The sequence below is a fragment of the Pleurodeles waltl genome, chromosome 2_2 (genome assembly GCF_031143425.1).
Source record: "Pleurodeles waltl isolate 20211129_DDA chromosome 2_2, aPleWal1.hap1.20221129, whole genome shotgun sequence".
Classification (NCBI taxonomy): Eukaryota; Metazoa; Chordata; class Amphibia; order Caudata; family Salamandridae; genus Pleurodeles; species Pleurodeles waltl.
This window is the reverse complement of record NC_090439.1, coordinates 712,386,145-712,407,189: the sequence shown is the minus strand read 5'-3', so window position 1 is coordinate 712,407,189 and position 21,045 is coordinate 712,386,145. Positions and strand designations below refer to the sequence as shown.

At 48.2% G+C, this 21,045-nt stretch overlaps 1 long non-coding RNA gene across 1 annotated transcript in view; it reads right to left on the bottom strand.

Moving 5' to 3' along the window:
- Positions 1–20,181, bottom strand: part of LOC138282563 (uncharacterized) — an 822,484-nt gene extending 802,303 nt beyond the window's left edge. Inside the window, exon 1 of the long non-coding RNA XR_011200971.1 lies at positions 20,068–20,181. This is a non-coding gene — a long non-coding RNA (uncharacterized lncRNA). The remainder of the gene's footprint in view (positions 1–20,067) is intronic.
- Between the last annotated feature and the right edge of the window lie 864 nt (positions 20,182–21,045).

Genomic DNA, 21,045 nt, shown 5'->3' with positions numbered 1-21,045 from the left:
GCAATAAATGACGAACACACACTCAAAGACAATTCCAGGCCAATAGTTTTTTATATAGAAAAATATATTTTCTTAGTTTATTTTAAGAACCACAGGTTCAAGATTTACAATCAATACTTTAAATGAAAGGTATTTCACTTAGGAACTTTAGGAACTTTTAATTAGCAAAATAGCATATACAGTTTTCATACAAATGGCAATAAGCTATTTTAAAACTGGAAACTTAGTGCAATTTTCAACAGTTCCTGGGGGAGGTAAGTGTTTGTTAGGTTTGCAGGTAAGTAAACCACCTACAGGGTTCAAAGTTGGGTCCAAGGTAGCCCATCGTTACCACACCAGCAGCTCAGGGCCGGTCAGGTGCAGAGGTCAAAGTGGTGCCCAAAACGCATAGGCTTCAATGGAGAAGGGGGTGCCCTGGTTCCAGTCTGCCAGCAGGCAAGTACCCGCGTCTTCAGAGGGCAAACCAGGGGGGTTTTGTAGGGCATCGGGGGGGACACAAGTCAGCACAAAAAGTACCCCCTCAGCGGCACAGGGGTGGCCGGGTGCAGAGTGCAAACAGGCGTCAGGTTTACAATGGAGTTCAATGGGAGACCCAGGGGTCTCTTCAGCGAAGCAGGCAGGCAAGGGAGGGGCTCCTTGGGGTAGCCACCACCTGGGCAAGGGAGAGGGCCACCTGGGGGTCGCTTATGCACTGGAGATCGGATCCTTCAGGTCCTGGGGCTGCGGGTGCATTGTCTTTACCAGGCGTTGGGTTCTTTGAAGCAGGCAGTCACGGTCAGGGGGAGCCTCTGGATTCCCTCTGCAGGCGTCGCTGGGGGAGGTAAGGGGGGTCGACTCTGGCTATTCACAGGGTCGTAGTCGCCGGGGAGTCCTTCCTGTAGTGTTGGTTCTCCGCAGGTCGAGCTAGGGGCGTCAGGTGCAGAGTGCTAAGTCTCACGCTTCCGGCGGGAAACGTGTGTTCTTTAAAAGTTGCTTCTTTGTTGCAAAGATGTTTCTTCTTTGGAGCAGAGCCGCTGTCCTCGGGAGTTCTTGGTCCTTTTAGATGCAGGGTAGTCCTCTGAGGCTTCAGAGGTCGCTGGACCCTGTGGAACACTTCGCTGTTGCAGTTTTTCTTGAAGTGGGGAGACAGGCCGGTAGAGCTGGGGCCAAAGCAGTTGGTGTCTCCGTCTTCTCTGCAGGGCTTTCAGGTCAGTAGTCCTTCTTTGTCTTAGGCTGCAGGAATCTCTATTACTAGGTCCTGGGAGCCCCTAAATACTCGATTAAGGGGTGTGTTTAGGTCTGGGGGGTTAGTAGCCAATGGCTACTAGCCCTGAGGGTGGCTACACCCTCTTTGTGCCTCCTCCCTGAGGGGAGGGGGGCACATCCCTAATCCTATTGGGGGAATCCTCTATCTGCAAGATGGAGGATTTCTAAAAGTCAGAGTCACCTCAGCTCAGGACACCTTAGGGGCTGTCCTGACTGGCCAGTGACTCCTTGTTTTTCTCATTATCTCCTCCGGCCTTGCCACCAAAAGTGGGGCCGTGGCCAGAGGGGGCGGGCAACTCCACTAGCTGGAGTGCCCTGGGGTGCTGAAACAAAGGGGGAGAGCCTTTGAGGCTCACCGCCAGGTGTTACAGTTCCTGCAGGGGGAGGTGAGAAGCATCTCCACCCAGTACAGGCTTTGTTACTAGCCACAGAGTGACAAAGGCACTCTCCCCATGTGGCCAGCAACATGTCTGGTGTGTGGCAGGCTGCTAAAACTAGTCAGCCCACACTGGTAGTCGGGTATGGTTTCAGGGGGCATCTCTAAGATGCCCTCTGGGGTGTATTATACAATAAAATGTACACTGGCATCAGTGTGCATTTATTGTGCTGAGAAGTTTGATACCAAACTTCCCAGTTTTCAGTGTAGCCATTATGGTGCTGTGGAGTTCGTGTTTGACAGACTCCCAGACCATATGCTCTTATGGCTACCCTGCACTTACAATGTCTAAGGTTTTGCTTAGACACTGTAGGGGCGTAGTGCTCATGCACCTATGCCCTCACCTATGGTATAGTGCACCCTGCCTTAGGGCTGAAAGGCCTGCTAGAGGGGTGACTTATCTATGCCTATAGGCAGTGTGAGGTTGGCATGGCACCCTGAGGGGAGTGCCATGTCGACTTAGTCATTTTCTCCCCACCAGCACACACAAGCTGGCAAGCAGTGTGTCTGTGCTGAGTGAGGGGTCTCCAGGGTGGCATAAGACATGCTGCAGCCCTTAGAGACCTTCCCTGGCATCAGGGCCCTTGGTACCAGGGGTACCAGTTACAAGGGACTTACCTGGATGCCAGGGTCTGCCAAGTGTGGAAACAAAGGTACAGGTTAGGGAAAGAACACTGGTGCTGGGGCCTGGTTAGCAGGCCTCAGCACACTTTCAAATCATAACTTGGCATCAGCAAAGCAAAAAGTCAGGGGGTAACCATGCCAAGGAGGCATTTCCTTACATCGGGGCATTCAGGTAAGAGGCACAAAAAGAAGAAGTCCAAGTGGACTTGAACTTCGCCACGCCCGACAAGGCGTCTAGGGAACATCGACATTCTGAGCACGGCTCCACTGAGCCGTCGCCAGACGAGCTCCACGTCCTCCCCCATTCCGGGAACTGGAGCGATGACCCCCGCTCAAATTAAAGAATTTTACGAGGCTATGTGCCTTGTTTTTGAGCGGGCTGCACCCTCGGGTGGGTCTTTGGCCCCAGGGGGTCAGCAGGGGCCCCACCAGATTCGACGTCAGTGTCGTTGGGGACCCCAGGATCCGTTAGTGGGACAGGACCGGCGCAGGTTTCTCACAGTCGACCTCCGACGCCGGGCCCGATGTCGACGCTCCCTCCACCACTGGCGCCCACTGCTGGTGGAAGTCCCATCCTCATTCCTGATGATCTGGAGCTGGAATGACGTTGTACGACGCCGATTCCGACTTCGACGCAGATTAGGCCCAGATCAGTGCCTGAGGCTTATTCAGAACAGCAAGGTAGAGGAGAGGAGTAGGAGGAGTCTGAGGACCTTTAAAGTATGGATTGGAGCATGAACAGGACTGGTATGAGGATCTAGGGGAAGCCAGTGGACTGGATACTTCTCCAGATGCTGGCATGCTCTCTCCTCCTGCTGTGGCTACAGAGGAGGGTGCATCTTATGCTATGGGGTGTGTATGGCAGCTGAGGTCTTGGACCTAGACTTGCGTACGGTGCTAGTCAGGCCAAATATCATGACGGAGGTGCTTCAGTCAGGGGTTGCTACATCGGAGCCGATGTTACCTTTCAATGAAGCCCTCACAGATGTCCTTCTGAGAGTATGGTCCAAACCCAGCACAGGGGCTTGTGTGAATAGGGCAATAGGCCGCCGCTATAGACCAGTTTCAAACAACCTTAGTTTCCTCACCCACCACCTCACCCCGGAGAGCTTTGTGGTCCAACCCTCTACTTCCCGTGGTGCCTTCCCTTCCGCCCCTCTGGATAGGGAATCCAAGAGGCTGGACCAACTTTGAAAGAAGTTGTTTTCTTCCTCCAGCCTGGCATTGAGGTCGGTAAACACCTCTTGCCTATTGGGCCATATTTCCCATACTTTGAGATACAGTGGTACAAGTGCTGCCCCAGGTCCCGGAGGGCATACAGTACACTTTCACCCAGGCTGTAAATGATGGGAGAGATGCAGCCAAGTTTGCCATCAGGGGTGGTTTGGACACAACTGACTCGCTGGGCAAATCGATTTCATCTACGGTGGCCCTCTGTCGCCACTCCTGGCTACGTTCCACTGGCTTTTCAGGGGATGTCCTGTCGAGTTTGCTGGACATGCCTTTCAATAGCTCTCGCCTTATTGGTGAGAAGGCAGACTCTGCGCTTGAGAGGTTCAAGGATTCTCGAGCTACGGCCAGATCCTTGGGCCTCTCATCGCCGGCTCGTCAGCAGTCTGTCTATCGACCCTTCCGAGGCTTCGGAAGGGGTGCAGTACCACGCCTGCCACAGGTTAGCCACCGTACTCCGGCTTCACAGTATCTCGAGCGAGGACAAGGTCGTGGTACCATGAGACCCAGAGGGTCTGACCAGAGGTCGGCCACCACCCAGACCCTTCTCCCACAGCACCCAAGTCTTCCTAGTATGGTTCTGCAAGACCATGTCCGTCCAGTTGGAGGGAGGATTCAATTTTATCTCCCTCACTGGTGGTCCATAACATCAGACAAATGGGTCTTGCAGATTATACGGAAGGGCTATTCCCTCCCCTCCCTCTATCCCTCCGATAACAGAACGGCTGATGGAGGATTGTTTAATCTTGCTCCGTGAGGAAGTTACGGCTCTCTTGGCCAAGGGAGCCATAGAAAGGGTACCGATGTCAGAAGTAGGCAGTGGTTGTTATTCCCACTACTTTCTGATTCCCAAAAAGAACAAGGGCCTTCGCTCTATCCTGGATGTAAGGGACGTCAATCTCTTCCTTAAGAAGGAGAAATTCAAAATGCTCAGGTCTTGTCTGCCCTAGACCAAGGAGACTGGATGGTAGCATTGGACTTGCAGGATGTTTATTTTTACATCCCCATTCTGCCCGTCCACAGGCGTTACTTGCGGTTCAAGGTTGGTCACGAGCACTTTCAGTTTACCGTGCTCCCCTTCGGTCTCACCAGTGCCCCTCGGGTGCTCACCAAAGTGATGTTGGTGGCGGCAGCTCAACTGCGCAGCTTAGGGATTTCAGTCTTCCCCTACCTAGACGACTGGCTATTGAAGGCTCTGACACCCCAGGCTCTCGTCACCCACCTTCAGACCGGGCTCAAGTAATCTTAGTTGCTCCGGATTGGGCACGAAGAGTCTGGTATCCAGGTGTGACTTCAGTGCGTTTATAGTGAACCCGAACCTGTCAACTCTGCTAGTTCATGCATGGAGATTGAGCGGCAGCAGTTGATGGTCTATGACCTCCCTCCCGAAGTCTGTGATGTCATTCTGGCAGCCAGGCGTCCCTCTACCAAGACGGTTTACGCCTGCCGTTGGAAGCGTTTTGTATTCTATTGTACAGAAAGATCTATTGATCCACTTTTTTCTTCTCTTTCTAATATCCTCCTTTTCATTCTGACACTCACCCAACATCCTCCATCGGGACTCTTAAGGGCTATCTTTCTGCCTTATCAGCTTTTCTTCGATTGCCTGATCAACAGTCTTTGTTAAAGTCTCCTGTTGTACAGAGATTCTTAAAAGGGCTTGTACATATGTTTCCACTTACACCTTTTTTTATGCCCCAGTGGGACCTTAATCTGGTGCTTACTTTTCTTATGTATGCTCCTTTTGAGCCTTTACATAATTGCCTTATCCGGTTGCTCACTATCAAAACAGCCTTCTTAGTGGCAATCACATCTGCCAGGAGAGTAAGTGAGATGCAGGCTTTATCATCAAAACCGCGTATCTCATGATATATCCTGATAAGTTAGTCCTCAGAACTCGTGCCTTTTTTTCTTCTCCAAGGTGGTGACCCCTTTCCATCTGGGTCAAAACATCACCCTGCCCACCTTTGCTCCATCGCTTCCCTCTAAGGAAGAGGAGCATCCCCACCATCTGGACCCAGTAAGAGTGTTGTCGTTCTACCTTGTCCGCGCAAAAGAGTTCCGGGTAGATGACCAACTCTTTGTGGGGTATGTTGGAGCAAAGAAGGGCCGGGCAGTCCAGAAACAAACCATTTCGCTCTGGGTCATTCTCTGTATTAAAATCTGCTACGCAATGGCTAGGAAGCAGCCTCCTGAGGGCATGAGAGCTCAGTCTACAACGGGGAAAGCTGCTACCACGACGTTAGACCGAGGCGTGCTGGTTCTAGACATCTGCCAGGCGGCAACCTGGGCTTCCTTGCACACGTACGCAAGACTCTACTGCCTGAATAGCCAGGTGAGAAGAGAGGGGCATTTTGCTCGCTCGGTCCCACAGGACTTCCTTGTGTAAAGTATATGTTTGCAGCCTACTGCCAGGATGTTATGGCTTGGGTATCTATTCTAAGGTAAGGAACCTACAGCTAGACATCTCTATCAGATGAACAAGTTACTTACCTTTGGTAACAAATTATCTGGTAGAGACTAGCTGCAGATTCCTTACACCCACCCAGGCCTCCCCGCTCTGCGGATATATACTATGTCTTTTCAGATTTGTACCCTTTCTCCAGGGCATGTCATTTTGCTCATACAATCAGAAAAAAGTTGGTTCTTCCTTGACTCTGCGCTTCTGGCGTGGGAAGTTGTGGAAAAGAACTGACGTACACACGCCAGGGTGGTGCCTATATAGAAGGCTGTGACGTCACAGACGGCTCCAGTGACTCTGATGACGCCAAGACGCACGCAGAGCTGGATGACGCACGCTGATCCGAACAACGCCATTCGACGGCACGCTCATGGTACTGCTCAGCAGACAAATTCCAGATTCAAAGTTGACACCAGGGAATTCTAAGGTAAGGAATCTGCAGCTAGATAGAGTCTCTACCAGATAATTCATTTCCGAAGGTAAGTAACTTGTTCATTAAGTTGCTGCCACCATTAATGGGTGCTAAGCCCATTTCTGATCTCTCCATTTCTATAGCCAGGAGCTGTCTCTCCAAAGCTAATCTTTTGACCATCCTTGCTAAAAGGAGGTCGTCTTCATTGAAGTGGCCCTCAATGTTCCCAGAGGAGCTGGTCTCCCCTGTGGGAGACACATATCCTGTGAGTACTATCCTTGGAGTCAGGGGCATTGGGACCCAGTCACCACTAGTTAGGGTAGTGGCCGGGGGCAAACACAGCTAGGTGCCCAATGCATTTCAGTGAGGGGATCCTGGAGGGGTCACAAAAGATGCTGCAGGTCTGGTCCATGGGTTCGGTTCCGGGAAACCAAAGGTTGGACAGGTAAGAGTGGCTCCTCTCCGCTGCACATTGCTGGACTGTCTTGACGAATTCCCCAAGGCCAGGGGGCTGCAGGTGCAGAGGTCTCCTTGGGCATCGGGAATCTTCTTCAGATCCAGTCATGTTCAGGGGAGCCCTCTGGATTCAGGCTGCAGGTTTCGTTGTGTTGACCAGAAGGGGTCAACTCAGGGTGGACTCTTAAGTCGTAATCGCTTGGGGACATTCTCTGGACCAGTGGGCTACCTGGACTCTGGCCGTGGGCATCGGGTGCAGATTGGTCAGGACTGGTGGATCCGGGGTGGTTCTGGAGTTCCTTTAGGTGGTTTCTTCTGGACAGGACCGCTGTCCTCAGGAGTTCTTGGTCCACTGCTGGGAGTTTGCAGAGGTTGCTGGTCTTGCAGGATGCGTCACCTTCTTGGAGCAGGGATCTATGAAGCTGAAGACAGGCCAGTAGGTCTGGGACCAGGTCAGTTGTCGTTTGGAGTCTAAACTGCTTTGGTCAGCTTAACAATCTTTCTTTCTTCTTGAGGTCACGAGGACTCTCGTGAGCAAGGTTCAAAGGGGCCCCTAAATACTAGATTTCAGGGTGTTACAGGCATCAGAGGCCAGTAGCCAATGGCTACTCATCCTTCCTGTGCCCCCTCCCTTTCGGGAGGGGGGAACATTCCTAACCCTATTGGTCCCAGTCCTCTATAACAAGATGGACATTTTCTGCAAGAAGAGGGGGTCACTTCAGCAATGGACACCTTAGAGGTGGTCCCAGCTGAAGTGGTCACTCCTTGTTATTCCTAATTTTCTCGTCGGACTTCCAGCCAAAATTGGTCCTTGGTCCAGGGGGGCGGGCATCTCTACTAGCTGGAGTACTCTGGGGCACTGTAACAGGAGGCCTGAGCTTTTGAGGCTCACTGCCAAGTGTTACAGTTCGTGCATGGGAGAGGTGTGAAGCACCTCCACCCAGAGCAGGCTTTGTTCCTGACCCTAGAGAGCACAAAGGCTATCACCCCATGGGGTCAAAAACGTGTCTGTTTAGTGGCAGGCTGACACAGACTGGTCAGCCTTACATTAAAGGGTTGGGTAAAATAGAGGAGGCATCTCTAAGATGCTCTCTGTGTGCATTGTACAAGAAATCAAGCACTGGGATCAGTGTAGGTTTATTTTGCTGAGAAGTTTGATACCAAACTTCCCAACCTTCAGTGAAGCCATCGTAATGACAAACTCCCAACCCATGTACTTAATATGGCCACACTCCACTTACAATGCCTAAGAATGGACTTAGACACTGTAGGGGCATATTGCTCATACAGCTATGCCTTCACCTGTGGTATAGTGCACCCTGCCTTAGGGCTGTAAAGCCTGCTAGAGGGGTGACTTAACTACACCACAGGCAGTGATGTGTGGGCATGGCACCCTGGAAGAGGTGCCATGTCGTCTTTGCTTTTTCCTCCCCACCAGCACACACAATATGCAATGGCAGTGTGCATGTGCTTGGTGAGGGGTCCCTTAGTGTGGCACAATACATGCTGCAGCCCTTAGGGACCCTCCCTGGTCACAGAGCCATTGGTACAACTGGTACCCTTTGCAAGGGACTTTGCTGTGTTCCAGTTGTGGAAAAATGGTTTAGAAAAAGAACACTGGTGCTGGGGCCTGGTTAGCGGGAACCCAGCACACATTCAATCAAGTTAGCATCAATACCAGGCAAAAAGTGGGGGAACCATGCCAAAAGGGGCACTTTACTACAATATCTTCCACACTTTCCATTCTCTTATATTAGTACTATCTTGCTGCTTACTTAGCTCGGTTCTCAAGTTATTTATGTTGTCATCATGGTGACTGCTTTTTGTCTGATATTACATGTTTTTTTATTTTCCTCCTATGTGCATTATACATTATAGATGTCTCAGAGATGTTTGCATTCTCAGGTGGGTTTTTCTTTGGACAAGTATTGTTTCATTACCTAGTGTGGATATTGTTGTCTTTGCCATATTTCTTCTAAAGTATAATGCCAGGCTTTTGCCATCACAGATAGTTTCTTTGCATCTATCCTTTTATCCCTGCTTTATGGTGGAGGTTTGGCTAAAATACTAGATTTCTATGGCAAAGATCTGTAGCTTAGGACATTGCCTGCTGACTCGGTCTCCATGTATTGGCTGAACATGTGTTTGGTCCCACCTTGGGAGGCAGTAGTTTTTCTGTTCATACTGTATGCTGTCTTTCGGCATATTTTTGTCCTGCTGCTGTAGTAATGCTTTCACATGCTGTTCATTGCCTTTATGATTCCATTTGCCTGTGATCCTTTCCACAGTTCTTATGGTGTGGCGTATTTTCTTACTCATCTATATTCCTAAGAGTATCCGGTCTCTTTTCTCTGTTTCTAGACTGGCTTGTTCTGGTCAATTTTTTTTAGTAGGATCAGTCGTTATCTACATTAAAATCTACTATGCATTGGCCAAGAGGCAACTCCCTAGGGCTTGTGTGATCATTCTACCAGGGCTAGATCCCCGGGGCATTGGAATGTGGTGTCCGGTCCTGGATATCTACCAGGCAGCAACATGGGCTTCACTGCGTACGTTTACCCAACATTACTGAGCGCTCATGTCAGTTGTGACAGGCATTTTATCCACTCGGTCCTGCAGGATTTCCTTGTCTGAAATTGGTCCTCAGACCCTCCTCTGGGGGTGTTATTGCTCGGGTATTTAATTCTATGGTAAGGAATCTGTGGCTAGATGTCAATCAGATTAACAGGCTACTTACCTTCAGTAACGCCTTATCTGGTAGAGACAGGATCTATCTGCAGATTCCCTACCCATCCTCCCCGCTCTGAAGACAGATATCTGATAGAGACTTCTAGCTGCAGCTTCCTTACCTTAGAATTCCCTGGTGTCAGCTTCGAATCCGGATTTTTTTCTGAGCAGAAACCTGCGCGCGCCGTCGGGTGGCATCGTTCGGATCCGCGTGCGTCGACCAGTTCCGTGTCAGTTCTTTTCCTTCCGCACCAGTTAAAGCACAGTTCCGGAAAGAGCTACCCTTCTTCGACGGTTTGTCGAGGCTTTTTTGACTGTTTGAAGTCATGTCTTCGAGAAAGACAGGGTTCAAGCCGTGTGGTGTGTGTCATTGCACCATGTCGGTGACGGACCTGCACTGTGTTTGTCTTTGGTGCCTGGAGAAGGACTACGATTCCACCTCGTGCTCCGACTGTCGGGCCATGGCTCCAAAGGCCTTGAGGGAGAGATCCCTCAAGCTTCTTGCGGCCCGGCATTCGTCCTCGGTCGGCGCAACTCCGCGGAGGTCACGGTCCCGCGGTAGGAGGTGGTCGCGGCACCGCTCCCGGAGCCCCAAGTCCTCTTCCTCGCATTCGAGGTCATCTGAAGGTAAGAGGCACAAGAAGAAGAAGTCCGAGTGGACTTCATCTTCGCCACACCCGTCGGCCGACGAGGAGTCTGTGGAACATTGACGATCCAAACGCAGTTCTGCGGAGCCGTCGCCAGGGCCGACTCCGCGTCTTCTCCCCTTTCCGGGACCGGATCGACTCCCGCTCAGATCAAATAATTTTACGAGGCCTTGCTTCTCGTTTTTGAGCTGGCTGCACCCGTGGAGGGTACTTCAGGCCCGCAGGGTCAGCAGGGGCCCTTTCGGATTCGACGCCGGCGGCTTTGGACTCGGCGCCGTTGGGGACCCTAGGATTCAATATCGGATCCGGACCGGCGCCAGTCTCACAGTCGACCTCCTTCGGTGCCGGTTCTCATGGCGACGATTCCACCACCGGTGGTAGCCCCATCCTTATACCGGATGATCCGGAGCGACGGCGTACGACGTCGGCTCCGACGGAGCCAGTTTGGCCCAGATCATTGTCTGAGCATAATTTAGATCAGCCAGATGCAGGAGAGGAACGGGAGGGGTCTGAGGACCCTTTAGAATGAGGTTTGCAACAGGACTGGTATGAGGATCTAGGGGAGGCCAGTGGACTGGACACGTCTCCAGATGCTGGCATGCTCTCCTCCTAATGTGGCTATGGAGGAAGGTGCTTCATTTGCCATGGTGGTGCGTAGGGCAGCTGAGGTCTTGGACCTAGATTTGCCTACGGTGCCAGTCAGGATGAATATCCTGACAGAAGTGCTTCAACCGGGGGTGACAACATCAATGCCGATGTTGCCCTTCAATGAGGCGCTTACAGACGTCCTTCTGGCTACATGGTCCAAACCCAGCACAGGGGCTCCTGTGAATAGGATGGTCGGCCGCCGCCATAGACCCGCTCCGAGCGACCCTAGTTTCCTGACTCAACACCCCACTCCTGAGAGCTTGGTTGTCCAAGCCTCTATTTCCCGTGGTGCCTTCCCTTCCGCTCTCCCGGATAGGGAATCCAAGAGGCTGGACCAGCTTGGGAAGAAGGGGCCAGATGTATCAAAATATTTTGTACTCGCAAACAGCTAAATCGTCCGTTTGCGAGTGCAAAATCGTTGTCTGCAATGCATCAAAGGCATTCGCAGACCACAAAATGAAAATCGCAAAATTTGTGATTTTCTGCATTGCGACCTGGATTTTGCGAATCGCAATTTGCGATTCGCAAAATCCAGGTCGCAAGGCAATTCTGCAAAAAAACGCAAATTGCGATTTTTCGCAGAATGGTATTTTGCACATGCAAAATACCATTGTCTGCAACCAGGTGGTAACCTGGTGCAAAATTTAAAAATGCAGTAAAACTGCATTTTTAAATTTAATCTGTAAAGCACACATGCCCTTTTGGCATGTGTGTACTTTACATGGTAAAAAAAAAAGAATTGGGGTGCAGGAGAGGGGGCCTTAGGCCCCCAGCACCCTGGCCTTTTGCATTTCCCAAATTGTGATTTCTGGTTCAGAAATCGCAATCGAGGAAATGCAAAAAAAATTGCAGCTATGGGCCAACAGGCCCATAGCTGCGAATGGGGCCAGTATCGCAATTTGCGATTCGGTAATTGCATTTGCGATTTTTAAGAAATCGCAATTACTGAATCGTAAATGTGATACATGGCCCTTTGCGAGTCGGTAATTGCGGTTTCTTAAAAATCGCAATTACCGAATCGCAATGGGCCAGAATCATACATCTGGCCCAAGATGTTTTCTTCCACCAGCCTGGCATTGAGGTCCGTAAACACCTCTTGCCTATTGGGCCGTTATTCCCATACTTTATGGGATGCAGTGGCACAGGTGCTGCCCCAGGTCCCGGAGGGCGTACGGGACACTCGCACCCAGGCTGTCAAGGATGGGAGAGATGCAGCCAAGTTTACGATCAGGTGTCGTTTGGACACGACCGACTCACTGGGCAGAGTGATTTAATCGTCAGTGGCCCTACAGCGCCACGCCTGGCTGCGTTCAACTGGTTTTTCAGGGGATGTCCAGTCCAGCTTGATGGACATGCCCTTTGATGGCTCCTGCCTTTTTGGCGAAAAGGCAGACTCCGCGCTTGAGAGGTTCAAGGATTCTCGAGCTACAGCCAGATCCTTGGGCCTTTCAGCGCCAGTACGACAGCAGTCTGTCTTTCGTCCCTTTCGAGGCTTCGGAAGGGGCGTGGTACCACGCCAGCCACAGTTTAGCCACCGTCCTCAGGCTTCACAATATCCCATAAGAGGACGTGGTCGTGGTACCATCAGACCCAGAGGGTCTGGCCAGAAGTCGGCCACCACACAGCCCCCCTCCACTGCGCCCAAGCCCTGCTAGTGTGGTTCTGCAGGATCACGTCCGTCCAGTTGGAGGGAGGATTCATTTTCATCTCCCTCACTGGCTTTCCATCACAACGGATGTAGGAAAGTACCATCTTGCCTGGCATGTTACCCCCATATTTCACTGTATATATGTTGTTTTAGTCTATGTGTCACTGGGACCCTGCCAGGCAGGGCCCCAGGGCCCCAGTGCTCATAAGTATGTGCCCTGTATGTGTTCCCTGTGTGATGCCTAACTGTCTCACTGAGGCTCTGCTAACCAGAACCTCAGTGGTTATGCTCTCTCTGCTTTCCAAATTTGTCAATAACAGGCTAGTGACTAAATTTACCAATTCACATTGGCATACTGGTACACCCATATAATTCTCTAGTATATGGTACTGAGGTACCCAGGGTATTGGGGTTACCCCTATGGGCTGCAGCATTTCTTTTGCCACCCATAGGGAGCTCTGACAATTCTGACACAGTCCTGCCACTGCAGCCTGCGTGAAATAACATCCACGTTATTTCACAGCCATTTACCACTGCACTTAAGTAACTTATAAGTCACCTATATGTCTAACCTTCACCTGGTGAAGGTTGGGTGCAAAGTTACTTAGTGTGTGGGCACCCTGGCACTAGCCAAGGTGCCCCCACATCGTTCAGAGCAAATTCCCCGGACTTTGTGAGTGCGGGGACACCATTACACGCGTGCACTGTACATAGGTCACTACCTATGTACAGCATCACAAAGGTAACTCCGAACAGGGCCATGTAACATGTCTAAGATCATGGAATTGTCCCCCCAATGCCGTTCTGGCATTGGGGGGACAATTCCATGATCCCCCGGGTCTGTATATGCACGCTGAGGCACTTGTCGCCCTAGAGTAAAGTGTCAGTAATACATTTTATCTTGTGCAAGTGTATTTGCCCATAAGCATAATTACTCACCTATTAGACTAATGAGAATATACAAATATACACAGAAGCATATCCAATAACCTTAAATCTTATTTTTTACATATCTAATTAATGTCCATATTACACTCAACAAAATTCCTTTCACACACAAAACTGAAATGAAGTCCAATTTCATCAGTCCATCTCCTTATGAATAAACTGAAAAATATAAGGATTGTTCCATGTGTTGCCACAGTCCATTAAGTTTAAACATCGAATGATGCCATTGCTCCTCAAGGTTAAGTAAGATTCAAGTTGAAATCCAAAATAAATCAACAAGTCCCAGTTCTTAAAACGACTCCTCAGCCAACACGTGTTTCGTCATTTGACTTCCTCAGGGCTGGAAGTTAGTCTCATCTCAAATTTTGAAATTCTGGAGATCATGAGCCAATCAAAGGAAAACACAATTTTTTTTTTTATATGATATAGTTAAACAAATTAGCCAATCCATGGTGTCTTAATGTCATCATAAGAGTTAATCTCCAAAAGAGACTACGTAAATAAGTGTGTTAGGTGACTCAGAAAATTCTGTGAGTGTTTTATTACTAATATTACCATGCGTCCAATCCCTGACTTGCCCCCAGATATGCACTAAAAATCACTGCGTTGTGTATAAGAAAGAGGACAGAACAAAATATGCATGCACTCCATATGTCTTAACGTATAGGGAAAGATGGGGAGCATAGTAAGAAAATAGAGAGTTAGAGTTGGCCCTTATATGGAATAACACCTCTATTTGTTGTCGCACCACCAATACAGGAGCAGAGCCGTGTACCATAAGTACCTGATATGGCCTCGGGAATACAAACCTGGTCTGCAATTATCTCACAGTAAACCAGTACACTGTCTTAGTCATAAGTCTAAGGCTGTCGTCTTGAATCTGCTCTTTTGTTCCTTTCCAGAGAGTATTCTGTAACAAAAGACTAATTTAGAAACTGTCTAAACACTTATAAGTATTAACACCATCCTTATTCTGTTCTAAATCAACTAGTCTTGTTCGTAACTTCATAAACTCGATTCAATAAAAAGGCTTCATCAACCGTGGACATAGCTCGTCCGACCTCTTCTCCAAAAAGTTCTAGCTGCCAACACATTATCCAATAGAAACAATAAAGTGCCGATTATGTCCCAAAAGCGTACCTCTCAAATTGAGATTTTCCTAGCCTTGGTGTCTGAAAGGCTAGATTTTATTAAAGACACGGAGGCGAGTATTATGCAGTCTTTTCTTGCTTTAATTACGAACAGCAGCCAAGCAAGAACTACAGTATCCAGAAACAAAAGAACTACAAAATGACCTCATAGTGTAGTAACCAATGGGATATCACAATGCACTACTAATATCTTATCTGCGAGCAACAAGTCCTCTTTTCTTGATGCGAACTAAAGAGGAGAAGTAACCAAAATAATCACATAGAACATAAAAACCAAAGTCATAAAGTCCATGCAACCATCTCGAAGATGACGGAGACCGAAGGACGACTGGAAGGCATAGTCGATGTCGCACAAATCCAAGCTTGGTAAGAGACGTTGGTGTGTATCACGCTGAGCCAACACCGGAAGAGGGAGTTGGTACTGAAAGAGAGAAACAGGGCGGGTTAAATCGTGGTGGGATAATACTCGCCTCCGTGTCTTTAATAAAATCTAGCCTTTCAGACACCAAGGCTAGGAAAATCTCAATTTTATTACAAGACCGGAGGCTCCTATTATGCATGTTCAAAGCATTGCAATCACAGAATCTGAGACATGAGAAATCGGTTTACAATAAAAAGTTCTAAACGTATTTTCATTCGACCAGTCTGCAGATCTGAGAATATCCTGTAAAGAGGAACCTGCCCAAAAAGCACGAGAGGCCATAGCCCCCCTGGCCGAATGGGCACCAAAGGCACTAATATCAATGCCAGCAAGGGACATAACCCATTTAACCCAACGAGCCAGGGTAGGGGAAGACACAGGAAGGTGAGGTTTCTGAAAGGAAATAAGTAGTTGGGATGAAGAGGACGATCTCAAATCTGCAGTACGGGTTACATAAGTTTTTAAGCAATTTGCAACACATATATTGGGTTGAGAGGGAAAATATGGATAATTAATACTAGACAAGTTGGTTTTCGTACGTTTTTTGATCTGAAACGAAACACCAAGGGGAGAAAAGAAAAAGGAAGTAACATCCAGTGCTCTAACATCTGAGATCCGCTTGATAGAAACTAAACATAAAAGCATGGTTAACTTAGCCGAAAGCTGTTTGAGAGATAATAATTCATTATCAGGCCACGAGGTAAGAAAACGCAACACCAGAGTAACATCCCACATAACATTATATTTAGGAGACGGTGTATTAACGTATCTTACTCCCTTTAACAATTGACAGACCAGGGGATGCTCTCCAACTGGCCTACCATCAACTCTTTGATGCTCCGCAGAAATGGCAGATCTATACAAATTAATAGTGCGATAAGCCTTACCTTGAGAAGCCAAAGAAGCCAAAAAATTTATAATTAATACTACATTCGCTGAAAAGGGATCTGAATTCCTGTCCAGGCACCAGCTGCACCAAAGGGACCAAGCTGACTTATAGGCCCTGGAAGTTCCCGGGGCTCTGGCCTGCTGGATAAATTTAACAGCGTCCTCCGAAATTCCTGGGACTCCCCAGGACGACCCGAAACTTTCCAAGCTATGAGGAACAGGGATCCGTCGAGAATCAACTGATGTTGATGGCCCTGAGGATTCAAGAGGAGATCGGGAAATTGGGGCAGCCAAAGAGGCGGAGCGATCGCCAGCTCTAATAGAGTCGGATACCACGGTTGGGTCTGCCAGAAAGGAGTTACAATCACCAGAATAGACCGTTGCCTGCGCACCTGAGCGAGGACTCTGGGGATGAGAAGGAAAGGGGGAAAAGCATATAGAAGGGAAGTCGGCCAAATCTGAAGAAAGGCATCTGTGGCCAGGGCTTGTGGATCTGGCCTCCAACTGAAATATGAAGGAAGGTGAGAATTGAGGCGAGAAGCAAACAGATCTATAGACATTTCTCCAAAGACAAAAGAAAGGTGACTGAACACTGAAGGGTGCAGTTGCCAATCGCTGGAATCGTGAAGGTGTCTGGAATACCAATCCGCTACTGTATTGAATCTGCCTGGCAGGAAAACCGCCTTGACTGAAATCCGACGAGGCAGACAATATTCCCAAAGATGTTTTGCCAGAGAGGAGAGTATCTTTGACCTGGTACCTCCTAGGTGATTGATGTATCTGACCCCGGACAAATTGTCCATCCTGAGAAGGATGGTGCAACTTACCCTGTTCTTTGCAAAAGTGCGGATGGCAAAGGAACCTGCAAGCATCTCTAAACTGTTGATGTGCAAGGACTCCTTCAGAGACCATGCGCCCCCAGTCGAGAACTGACCACATCTCGCGCCCCAACCCGTCCGACTTGCATCGGATTCTAATACAAGATCTGGGGCGGCAGAGAAGATAGTTCTGCCGTTCCAGGCATCTAGATGGGTTAGCCACCACTGAAGCTCTTCTTTGGATTCGGCATCTAAGACCAAGGGATCCGAATAAGCGAGACCCTTGTGAAGATGACGTATTTTGAGCCGTTGCAGGGCTCGATAATGTAAAGGACCTGGGAAGATTGCCTGAATGGAAGAAGCTAACAGACCTACCAGGCGTGCCAGATTTCTGAGAGAGATCTGCGGAAGGGAAAGGGAGTGGCGAATCTCCTTCTTGATCAATGAAACCTTGTGTTGCGGGAGCTGCAACACCGATAGAGTGGTATCTATTCGAAAACCGAGAAACTCCAAAGATTGAGTCGGAACTAAAACCGACTTTTGCACATTGATGAGAAAACCTAAATCGCGAAGGAGGTTTAGACACAGTTGAAGATGATCTAGAAGTAGATTTTTGTCCTGTGCCATCAAAAGGAAGTCGTCCAAATAGAGAATTAAACGCACCCCGTGAGACCGGAGAAAGGCTGCGACGGGTTTGAGAATCTTGGTGAAACACCAAGGAGCGGAAGAAAGGCCGAAGGGAAGAACTCGAAAGTGGTAAAAAGAGTCCTGCCATTGGAATTGAAGAAACTTCCTGTGTGAATGATGAATTGGGACTGTGAGATAGGCGTCTTGCAGATCCAGTCTGACTAGCCAATCTCGGTGAAGCAGAATGTCCCTGAGATGGAGAATAGTCTCCATCTTGAAGTGACGATAGATTATAAAATTGTTGAAAGCCTTGAGATTCAACACCAGACGAAATTTGTGATTCTTCTTCTGAACTAGAAAGATGGTGCTGAGGAAGCCCGAAGAGTCGAATTGAACAGGCTCTATTGCGCACTTGGCCAGGAGAGATTGGATTTCGACGCGCAAAAGCTCGTTTTGCTCTTGGGAAAAAACTAGGGGTATAGGGACGCGACTCTGAACTGGCATCTGATAGAATTCTAACTGGTACCCTTGAACAGATTGAATCACCCAGGGATCTGAGGTGAGAGAACGCCATGAATCGAGACACAGAGCTAATCTGCCCCCTACAGGAGGAAGGCCAGAAGCGGAAATACTTACCGGAGGTTTGGTCTCCCCTGCTGGAGTAACCTCTGGACCGGTAGCCTCTTGAACGACGGGGATAGAACTTCGGTTTGTATCCTGAATAGGATTCAGGTTGAGATTGCTGGTTGAAGGAGTCTCTGTTGGAATATTGATTCCTGATGGAGCGGCCGGCAAAGCGACTCCTGCCTTTGCCGGCCCTGGCAAAAACCCGAGACGAAAAAAAATTCTTCATCGAAAGCTGGGCCTTATCCAGAGAGGCAAAGGTGGACACATATTTGCCCAAATCTTTAATAAAAGAATCTCCAAATAACAGGCCTTTGGCCAAAGGACCCTCATCTTTTGAGGCCAGAGAAGTTAATTTGGGATCGATCTTTAAAAGCAGACTCTTCCTCCTTTCAATCGAAAGTTGAGTGTTGGCGTTCCCCAGCATACAAATAGCACGTTGCGCCCAGTTTGAAAGGACCTCCGGATCAATAGGGTTACTATCCATTTTTGCTTCTTCCGCCAAATCAAAAATTCTGGTGAGAGGGCCCACCAAATCAAGAAGCTTGTCCTGGCAACCCGACCAGGCTCTATCCACGCCCTTTTTGGGATCCTTGCCGAATTTTGAGAAGAACATCAGCATGTTAGGATCAATTACCGGAGTTGCTGTTATATTATCCGGAAGAGAGGGACGAGGACACTCTGACTTGAGTTTATTACGAGCGGCCTTATCCAGAGGGTGACGTAAAAAGAAAGAAACATAATCCGCCACATGCTCTGATGGGTACCACTCCTTTGAATTTGGATGGACCATGAAGGAGGGATCAAATAAGGGTTCACCAGCATGGTCGACTAAATCGTGAGACACTAGGTGTACGTCACCACCGTCAGGAGGAGAAATTCTACGCCTTTTCTCCAGAGGCCCATAAGAAACTGGATCTTCTGATCCGTCCACATCGCCCTCATGGCTGGAAACATTATCATCGTCATCCGTGTCTCTTAACTGCGAAATATATAAAGGAGAAGGAGGGGGACCCGATTTATAGACCTCTCGGGTGGAAGGACCAGAGGAAACGCCTTTGGACGTCATTGGGAGAGTGGTCGCACGTTTCCTGCTCTTATTAAGAGGCAACTTGGAAGAAGACATCATCTTTGAAACCGAGGCTTCAAAATTTTTGGTAACCTCAGACATGGAAACTGAGACTGCCTGCTGTACAGAGTCCCTTATGAAGGACTTCAAACTCTCCTGAAACACCTGGGAATCCTCTTCCCCAGCCATAATGTAAAAACACACTGGTCACCGAAGGGTTAATTTTTTGAGGAAAAAGAAAAAGGAGTGTCTGAAGGGGCGGGACCGAGCCAAGGGAGGCGGTTCAATGCAGTCGAAGTCGACTGACAGACGTGGGCAGGAGTTGAGAATACCAAACGAGACAAAGTGAGCCAATTATGCTCAAATAGCAAGCAAACCCGGTCGGAAATAAAGACGCGACGCGAGTATCAGCTGACAAGGTATGCCGGCCCAAAGAATGTGAGGAATGCTACGCGCGCGCTGAAAGGAATGCGACGCGCTCGAGCGCGCGTCCTCAACGGCCGAAGACGGCCGTTGAGAGACGCTGTGTCGGAAGGACAGAAAAAAGGACGCGCGTTCCCTTATAATAACCGCGCGCTAAACACACAAGTTTCACAATGCAATGGTAATATAGAAAAACACAATAAACAACCGAGCAAGTAATGCAGGTACTTATCTTGACTGCGGGCAGCAAGAAAAGAGGACTTGTTGCTCGCAGATAAGATATTAGTAGTGCATTGTGATATCCCATTGGTTACTACACTATGAGGTCATTTTGTAGTTCTTTTGTTTCTGGATACTGTAGTTCTTGCTTGGCTGCTGTTCGTAATTAAAGCAAGAAAAGACTGCATAATAGGAGCCTCCGGTCTTGTATTAAAATTAATTACACAGCGCGAACAACCACCAAGTTCTCCCTTTCCCTAAATCGTTAGTCTGCCTCATATCACCGCGTTGACTCAGAAAATACTCCGAGCTGTTCAAAGAAATTAATTTTTAATTACCGCTTACCTCGGAAGCTTCACAAACATAAGAACCCTTTCAATAAATGCCGGTGTCCTTTCTCTCACCGCCAAACATTCCAATAGTTGCCGAGATCGGCGTTACCTTCCTCCATTAATGGAGGCACCACCTCCATCGAAATAGTGAAAGGACTAGTCACCTATTCCACTAAAAATAGAAAACAGACTACAGCCTTTACAAAGCCTATTCACTCCATTTCCTTAATAACGATACGATCTATGATGTAAAACCACCTTCTTTAGATGTAAATAATAGCGCTCTCCCCTTGCTACCAGGCAGATAATCATAACATATTTCTCATTCAACTGTAATCTCACAATTCCTAAGTGTAGTACAGTGTGTCTGAACATTCTGATGTCCAACTAAAATACTCCAAAGATATATTACCGCCCACCAATTGGTATTGAGACAACAGACCATTATACTTGAAACTGTGAAAATTAGTTAATTTTGAATTTAAAATGATGTGCCGTCAAAAGGAGAGAAATGTGCAAGAAAAGGAAATTATTAAAATCTGTTGTGTCATGTCACCACGTAAAGAGTTTCAAATACTATTCAAAGTAATAATAAGCAAGTGTCCCAATAATTCACAATTCATGGTAAAAATCTTACTTTAGAACAGAGTCCACACAAGGTATATATTTAGAGAGTTATAAGTTGTGTCCAAAAACATTACCACACAAGGTATATATTTAGAAAGTTATCATTCGTATCCAACAACATGAATACAATCTTTTCACCCCAGTATATCACAGTGACTCCCCATTCGAAATTAATCCAAAACATAACATTCCATTAAAGCAACATTACATGAACTGTGTCCCAGGCAAGTCATCCCACAATCAAATACCTTATTTCCAGCACTATTATTCAAACATTCTACCCTCCTTTCCATATAGTACATTCAGTCACCCAAGAAATATTCTAAGTCCCTATCTGTGTTCAATCCGTCTTCTACTGCTCTTA